This window comes from Elephantulus edwardii, unplaced genomic scaffold, assembly GCF_000299155.1.
Source record: "Elephantulus edwardii isolate Elephantulus edwardi_28Jun2011 unplaced genomic scaffold, EleEdw1.0 scaffold00077, whole genome shotgun sequence".
Taxonomy (NCBI): domain Eukaryota; kingdom Metazoa; phylum Chordata; class Mammalia; order Macroscelidea; family Macroscelididae; genus Elephantulus; species Elephantulus edwardii.
The window spans coordinates 4,289,665-4,298,760 of NW_006399827.1; the positions used below are offsets into that span (position 1 = coordinate 4,289,665).

General features: G+C 41.4%; 1 pseudogene across 1 annotated transcript in view; it reads left to right on the top strand.

Annotated features, from left to right (window-relative positions):
- The first annotated feature begins 295 nt into the window (after positions 1-295).
- LOC102865280 overlaps positions 296-9,096 on the top strand; it is a 10,872-nt pseudogene continuing 2,071 nt past the window's right edge. Inside the window, exons 1-5 of the transcript XR_438915.1 lie at positions 296-415; positions 508-1,002; positions 4,903-5,058; positions 7,606-7,731; positions 8,115-8,345. The product of XR_438915.1 is annotated as a cytochrome c oxidase assembly protein COX11, mitochondrial-like (transcript). The remainder of the gene's footprint in view (positions 416-507; positions 1,003-4,902; positions 5,059-7,605; positions 7,732-8,114; positions 8,346-9,096) is intronic.

Sequence of the window (9,096 nt, forward strand, 5' to 3'; positions counted from 1 at the left end):
TATCCCGCAAGGTTAGTGTTTATTGTTTGGCTGATTTTGTTGGGGGGGGGTGTCCCCCTCCAAGACGAACACCCTTATATCCTTCAGTGACTCACAGAACCTAGGTCACCTGCCTCTGTACCAACTTAAGTTTGATGTCTCTTCCACTCCAGGCGTCAGGATTCTCGCAGAGTTTGCGAAATCCAGGCGTCACCGGAGGGTAATACAGAAAGGCTTCCTGGCAGGTGATCCTTGAGCCCAGGTGAAGGGCGTTCAGGAGCTGGCCGGAGGCCAGCGATCTCCAGGTGAAAGGACCATGCGAGAGCTGCCACTGGGGGCTGCTAAATCGAGACAAAGGCTAGCGGGGTTTAAGAAGATAAGGCGCACATCCCCAACGATGAGGAGCTTGCACGAGGAGGCATCTCCCTCAATACGAGTAAGGGAGGATCTAGAAGGATGCAAAGGCAGGCGAAGAGCTCCAAAGAAAAACGCGAACTTACCCCCGCCCTGACAACCCGGCCTCCGTAGCTCGCCTACCAGCGCCGCCACCCGAGGAGCCAGGCAGCAGCGGCAGCCGCGGGCCAACGAGACATCGCGAGAACGAGCGGTGTCGCGAGACTTGAGCTGCGCTGGGGCCCGCGTGTCCGCCTTGCGGTCGCTATGGGAGGTTTCCCGCTTACGGCATGGAGGTGCTCGCTCTCCTGTGGTTGGCGGTGGGGTCACTGTGGGTCCCTTACCAGGACTGCGGGGAAGATAGAGCCTCTTTCCAGGCGGTGGTGGAATGGAACAGGAGGGGCTGAGAGGGGGTGGCGGCGGCTCGCGACCTGGGGACGCGCGAGGCTGGCTGGGGACCCGCTTTTGCAGCCGCCGCGGCGGCCGAAGAGCACGAACCCTTACACGCGGACTCAGCAGGAGGACTGGCGGCGGCGGAACAAGACTGTGCTCACGTACGTGACCGCGGCCGCTGTGGCCATGTTGGGGGCGTCCTACGCCGCTGTGCCCCTCTATCGGCTCTATTGCCAGGTAGGGACCGCGCGATCGGTAGGGACTCTGGTCCTTAGGTGCCTCCCATCAGCTGAGCGACCCCAGGCACAGCAGGAGGGAAGCCTGTGCGTTCCTGTATCATCCTCTGATCGCATGGTTGCATTCTTGTTTTGCTCACTCTGCTAACTTCATCTGCAAGCGTGATGTCCTGTGGGGACTGGCCCTTCCTGATTACACAGGCAAAGTGTATGAGCCTTCCTTGGCCATCAAGACAGATTTGATTGTTCTTTGGGAAGTCCATGGTATATTCAATATAGTCACTTTTCACTAAACTCTACAGTCCAAAGGCATCAGTTCTTCTTCAGTCTTATTCTTTGTCCAGCATCCACATTCATATGCAGCAAATGAAAATACTACAGCTTGGGTCAGACACACAGTAGTCTTCAAAGCATATCCTTACTCCTTACTGATATGTACTGACTTGTCGGAAACTACTCAGAGCTGACCCTTCAGCGGGTTTTAAGAGACAGTAAATATCATGGGAAGAGATTGCCCACCTTTCTCCCACAGAGCCGCTGGTGGATTCGAACTGCTTGCCTTTGGGTTGAGAGCAAGGTTCAGATTTGTCCTTTGGTTTCTTGAATGTCGGTATCTTGAGTGTTGATTGTGCATCTCAGTAAAATGAAATCTTTTAAAACGTCAGGATTTTTTACTCTCTCATACGTAGTGTTGATTGGTCAAGTTGTGAGAATTTTTGTTTTGAGTCTTTGAACTTCTTTGACAAGAGCTTAATTAGGAGCCTGGTGCCGGACAAATCCCTGGCCATTGAGCTCTCCATGGTGTCACAGATGGAAGGGAAGATCAAGATTAGTTAACACCCATGGATTTTACCATAGAGGAAAGGGTCCCAAAAGAGGTCCTAACTCAAGGTCACCCAGGAACTTGATGGCAGAACTGCAGATAGAGGTCATGTCCAGGTCATGATTGTGCTGACACCGTGCTGCATCTCTAAAACACAGTGAACTTCTGTAATCTCTAAACTTCTTGTTAGATGTCAGAACAAACATGTAGTTGTTCATCAAGTCTATGACAACTTATAGCGACCCTATGAACAGGGGATCTGAACTCTGCCCTATCCTGTGCCATCCTCATCATCTCTGCCACACTACAGCCCATTGTTAAAGTCACTGTGTCAGTCCCCTCCTTCGCTGACTCTCTACCTTTCCAAATACAATGTCCTTTTCCAAAGATTGTCCCCTCCTAGTAATGTGCCTAATGTATGAGAGACAAAGTTTCACTCACTTTGCCTCCGAGGAGCACCCTGGCTGCACTTTTTCCAAGACATACATGTGTGTCTTTCTGCCAGTCTATGGGCTATTCAGCACTCTTTTCCAATACTGCATCTCTAAGGTGTTGGTTCTTTTGTCATCTGTATGCATTGTCATTTTGTAGTATTGCTAGTGATTGAAAAGATGGTTTGAATGGTTTGCGCATTAGTCTTCCAACTGGCGTGTTTGCTCCTCAGCACTTTGCAGAAGTCCCTGTCATCACACTTTCTCAATGCAATACGTCTCCTAGTCTCCTTCCTGCTAGTATGATGGGTATTGATTGTGGATCCAAGCAAGATGAAGCGCATGGCAATTTCTGTCTCTTTTCCATCTATCATGATGTTGCCTATTGGCCCAATGGTAAGGGTTTTTGTTTTTCTGATGTTTAGATGTAACCTATATTGAAGGCAGGAGTCTTAAAGGTGCCAGAAATTCAGGGTGGAGTTAGGAATGCTATGGCAGGAGGGCTATTTTTGCTGATGTTAGATGGATCCAGACTGAAAACAGAGAATACCAGAAGGATGTTTCTTTGGTTTTTATTGACTATGCAAAGACATTTTCCTATGTGGATCATAACAAATTATGGCTGACCTTGAAAAGAATGAGAATCCCAGAACACTCAATAATGTGAAATCTTTATCTAGCCCAAGAAACCAGTATGAACAGAGCAAGGAAACATTACAGCATGGTTTAAAATCAGAAAAGGTGTAGTAGAGCTGTATCCTTTCTCCATACACATTCAGTCTGTATGCAGAACAAATCATTTGAGAAACTGGATTATATGAAGAAGAATAATGAGGCATCAGAATTGGAGGAAGACTCATCAATCTGCATTACGCACATGATAAAACCTTGCTTGCTGAAAATGAGAAGGACTTGAAACGCTTGCTGAAGAGGATCAGAGATTGCAGCCTTAAATCTGGGTTATGTCTCAACATCAAGAAAACCTAGTGGTTCTTCCATGTTAAGAAACATGGATTGGATTTTTCAGATTTATCAATTAAATCAGAATGAGACTCAGGCATCACTAAATGTTCAATTCATCTGGGAGTTTCCCTGTGCAGCTAAGTTTGGGAGTCACTGCCTTCTGTGATGTTCATGGTACAACTCGTCCCTGCCACGTTTCTTAACACCTGGCTTATTTTCCCGGTCCATAGGGATGATAACTTGAATTGACTTTTGATGGTGACTGAAACAGTAGACATCTAAAGGACTTTTCAGCCTTCCAACCACAATTTCTGCATGGGAAATGTCATGGCTTGATATTTGGAGAATGCTTATGGAATCTGAATTAGCCTCAATCAGACCAGCCTTAATGTCTTTCTTTTTCTTGTTCTTGATAAGCAATGTGTATTTTCAGGAAGAAAGGATGAGAAGACAGGGAACCATGGAATTTGTAATTTGAAACTTACGTTCAGTGTTAAGGTAACAGTGGTATTTCCAGATGAGCACCCTAATTTCATTTGGAATCCCAGGATTTTAGATCCACAAGCAAGGGATTATTATGTAAACCACTTAATGCACTGACCCTAATTTGACAGTAAGAAAAACTCTGTATTCAGTTCTTGGAACTAGTTAATAGCAGGATAAGACTAGAACCCAGAGTATCTTTTCCGTGTCCTCTACTGTTTCTTAAAATTTATTTCATTTCTCTAAGCTTTGGGCTTACAAATTAGAATATATATATATATTCTAAGACATTAAGGAATCTTTGGGGAGCTTTTTAAAAATGTCTTTCAGAAATTCTTATGGAAATTACATTTTCAGTCCCAAACTGATTTTCCTATATCTATTAAACTAAATATGTTTCCTAACACACCATTTAGGATCATAATGTAATTTGATAGTGTTACATTGTAGTGGGGTAATGCCCTACTAATTACTTAAATTGACCTAAGTAATAAACAGAAGATAGTAATAGCTTTGTTAATTGTGTTTCTAGGCATCTTCCTTTAGCCTCAAATTTGTTATTCTTTCCTCCTTGTATATTAATAGGTTAATGATCTAGAGATCAGAATTCTGGCAACTTCGAGCATCAGAAGAATGATGACCTTTGAAATTTTTTTTTTAAGGAATCTTTGAAAAATAATGCAATGGAAATAAGTATGAGTTACAAATTATTGAGGCTCTATTGATGAGTTGATTCAGTGGCCAAGTGGATTACGTCTTTGATTAACTGATGATGTCTATAAAAGCTATATTATATGAATAAATAAAAACATACACTACCATTAACTAGATTGAAAAATTGTTTTGGATGATGCCTGGGAGAAGTTGACAAAAAAGGTACAAAAATAATAGGAAAGCTCCATGTGTGTGCAGGTACTGCGTAATTCATCCAGAGTTGGCATCTTGGCAGATGTGTGTAGCTGACATTAGACTTTTCAGGAATGGAATCAAGCGTCAGTAAATACTAAATTCCTCAGGGGGCTTCCGTGTGCAGCAAAGTTTGGGAATTGCTACCTTAATAACATCATGACTGATAGTCACAGTTGACGTCCGTAGGTTAGCCTGGACTCAGTTGAGCTATAATACAATATAGGAAAGAACTCCAGCAGCATCAGCTTTGAAAGTACTGTTTAACACCCTGTACTCTCATGTCTGTTTTCAGACCACTGGACTCGGAGGATCTGCAGTCGCAGGCCACTTGTCAGACCAGATTGAAACCATGGTGCCTGTTAAGGATCGCATCATTAGAATTACCTTCAATGCAGATGTACACGCAAGTCTGCAGTGGAACTTTAGACCTCAGCAAACTGAAATCTTTGTAAGTGGCTTAATAAGAGATGCCTTTTGCATTGTGAAAAGTATTTCTTTAAAAAATTTATTTTAACTTGTATTTTCATTCATTCAGTGTTGCACATTTTCTTCCCTTCCCCTTCTCCGAGTTCACTTTTTAAAAAATATTCACTGTTGCACAGTTTTCTCCCCCTACCTCCCAAGTCCTCTTTGCAATGTGCTTCTTACTCTGGACCGTTGACTTACAATAATGCCTAATCATAGATTCCTTTTAAACAGTTCTCTCCCTCATCTTTTCCAATACAGAGTTCATTGTCTATCCACTCTTTTCCTATTCTCCTCCCAACCTCCCTTTATAATGGTGGTATGAAAATTATTTTATTACTTTCTTAGTTTTAGGATACGTTCCTGTAAACTTAATTTTAAAAACTTGACAGACTTAAACACTGGATTTTTTTATTCCCACAAACTACTTTTTTAATAGTGCCCTGCACCTAACAGAGTAGAAGATACTTTAACTTTTATGTTATATATTGTTCTTGCTGTTAGGTACCATCAAGGCCACCAGGACTTACAGCCACCTGTCAGAACCTTGCCCTATTCAATCTGAATTTTTTCAAGTTACATATTAATTAGTTTAAACTCAGCTTTACAAAATAGAAAATGCCATCTGTTTAAACAAGAACCACCATGTTCTCTGGTTACTGATTTTGGTAGGAGCTGAAGCTGTCAGGCGTAGAGTCCATTTTTCTCAGGTATACATGACAGGGAAAATGTGAAAATCATTGGTTCCCAAGAATCCTTTACCTTCAAAAAAAGGAAGGGGTAATGATAAAGCCTTTAGAAGTTATTAGGGACTATCAAGTCAAATATAGCTCATAGCAACCCTGTGAACAACAGATCTGAACCTTGTCCTATCCTGTGCCATCTTGGTCATACTAAATAGTCATTTCTACTCTGTACCCGAAAGTTCTCTCTTAAGACTTTAAGGATTTAATTGAAATTATCTCGTTAATTGAGGATTAACCAGAAAGACTTAATTTCAACCCTTACTGAAAAACTTATACATAATATTTTTTAATGACCGATTTGTCCTAAACGATTGAGGATCCCATAACTTATTATTTGTTCCCATTAAGTGGTAGTATAACATGGTACTGAGGATCACTGGGTGTGAGTGCAACGATGAAAGTTAGTTCTGCTCATTGGAGAGCCACCTTGAGCTGGAATCAGCTCAACAGCATGGTTTCTGTTTGGTTTTCCTCCTGGTTCACTGTCTTAAAAGGAGCCCTGGTATGTCATGTGTGTCGGCCTGAAGGCCATTGATTTAAATTCACCAGCCACTTCACAGGAGAAAGCACAGCAGTCTTCGTGAAGATTTGGTGGTCGTGGTGGTGGTGGTTCTGGTGGTGGTGTGTACCTTCCAGTCGGAACCAACCCTTAGCTGACCCTCTGGCAGATTTTCAGAGGCAGTTAATCACACGGGAGGAGATGGTCCATCCTTTTCCCAGGGAGCAGCTGGTGGCCTCAGACCGTAGCCTCAGACACCAGATGAAGAGCTGCCATGAGTTGTTCTAGATGGCAGTGGTTCTTTGGTTTTAGGTACAAGGTGTTAATAGCTGAATTGGTACAGTGACAAAACAGTCTTTGGAAATTGATTTTTTTTTTTTTAAAAAGTCTTGATATTTTTATCTTTTCATGACGCTTTTTGGTTAATTAAAGTTGTAGTCACTTGAGAATGTTACTGTGTTTATAAACTGAGCTTAATATGTTACTCTTAAAAAATTCTTTTTAGTCAGTCTTCAAACATTCATCTAAGTGTTACAGTACTAGTCTGTGCATTGCTGTACAGAGGTAACTCGTGGTTGCTGTGATGCTAAACACTGTGACACTGATGTGTCAAATGTGATAACTGTTACCCATGGTGAAAAGTGTTTGGTGGAGCTCCCCAATTAAAACAAGCTTGGAAGCAGGAGTGGCATCCACTTCCAAAAATAGCTTGCCTCTGGAAACCCTATGAACTTGGAGAAACGATGAAAGTTATAGAAGTGTTCAGGTCTTTCGTTCATTGGGTCACTATGAGTTGTCTACAACTCAACGTCACTTAACAACAGCAACTTACGATATTGAAGTTACCAAGAATTTAGACTTGGTCTGTAATAGACTAGTCTTGTGTATGTACACATTTTTAAAAAAAGCACTGGCTCTTTGTTGATAAATGCAAATAAGATTTGAAACTCAGTTATGTCTGTGGATAATATTGGCGATGTATTTTGCTGACTTTTACATTAGATGAATTCTGGTGGCCTGGTGAGCTGTGCTGCTCGCCCAAAGGCAGTACCTCTCTAGCAGCTACTCAAGAGGAACACGGGCAGTTGCCTCCTGTGTCCTTTACAGCCTCTGAAGACTCGCTGGAGAGTCAGCTATGAGTCCATTCTGACCCAACAGCAATAAGTGACAATTTACACCAGATACTATCATCTGATGAAAAAAAAAAATTGTGGTTATTTAGTAGGGTAAAGAAGTAATTTTGTGACATTTCAAATATTGATCATGTATACTTTCTTTAAAACAGGTAGTGCCAGGAGAGACTGCACTAGCATTTTACAAAGCTAAGAATCCTACAGACAAACCAATAATCGGAATTTCTACGTACAACGTTGTACCATTTGAAGCTGGGCAATATTTTAATAAAATACAGGTATAACTAACTGCAAACTTGTAGAATGTTATAAAGCCACATGGAAAGTTTAACGTCAAATTTACTTCAGGGGTTTAGTACCTACTTGTAATTTCCGAAAATGCATTTTTCTTAAACTGCAAGCTGTTTTTTATTGTTTATACAATAAACAGTCTTTGTAGAGACTGAGACCCAAAGCAAACATGGAACTAATTTTAGAAGAAATCTATTTGGGGTCCTTAATCCTAAAATCTAAACTGAAGATGAAAAATTGACATTTAGTTCATTATAGAACTGGAGGATGTAATTTTATTTAAGTATGTTTATGAAAGCCAGTGAATGAACTATGTTCTCAGTTTCGTTATAATAATATTTATTAAGTCCTCTCTTTCTCTGATTTCTAGTGCTTCTGTTTTGAAGAACAAAGGCTTAATCCACAAGAAGAGGTAGATATGCCAGTGTTTTTCTACATCGATCCTGAGTTTGCTGAAGATCCACGAATGGAGAACGTAGATCTCATTACTCTCTCTTACACGTTTTTTGAAGCTAAAGAAGGTCACAAGTTGCCGGTTCCGGGCTATAATTGAAATCGGCAACTAAATCTTACTGCAGAATTTTTATTTTTAATAAATCATGTATCTTATCTTCTCAGAGGAGGAAAAATGTATTATACTGTATAGCTTTCTATTTAAATACAATGTACAGATGTACTAAAGTTTTTATTGCAACACCAAATAATTTATGTCACTAAAAATTAAAAGATCAGATTTTTAGTCTAAGGACCTACCATGACTAAGATATATGACTGTTTGACACCAAACTTAAAGAGTTTGGTAGGCAGTATTAAAAGAACCATGTTACTTTCTAAATATGTGATGATGGTAGTGTTATGTGCCACTGGCTCAGAGCTGGCCCTCCAGTGGGTTTTCAGAGGCTGTATATCGCCGGAGAGGAGATTATGATTGCCTGTATTTCTCCTGTGGAGCTGCTGATGGATTGATTCAAACAACCTGCCTTTGTACTGGCTGTTATTGTTGTTCATAGATGAACCTCCCAACAATTTAATGGTACAGCTTAATTAAATAGATCTCTTCCAAATTATTGGCCATCATTCTTATAGCAGTGAATCTTAAGAATTTTAAAACCAAAGCAATGTATACCTACTGTAACATCCCAGGTTACGGCCTAGCATCGCTGACCATGTATGTTGTTGTTATGTGCCGTAGAGTCGCCTGCGACTCATAGCGACCCTATGTACAACAGCCCTAAACTCCGCTCTGTCCTGCGCCAATCGCACTGTCTCTGACACTCCCATTCCGATTATCCCAGTCACTGAATCAATCCATCCCATAAAGGGCCTTCCTCTCCTGTGCTGTCCCTCCACCC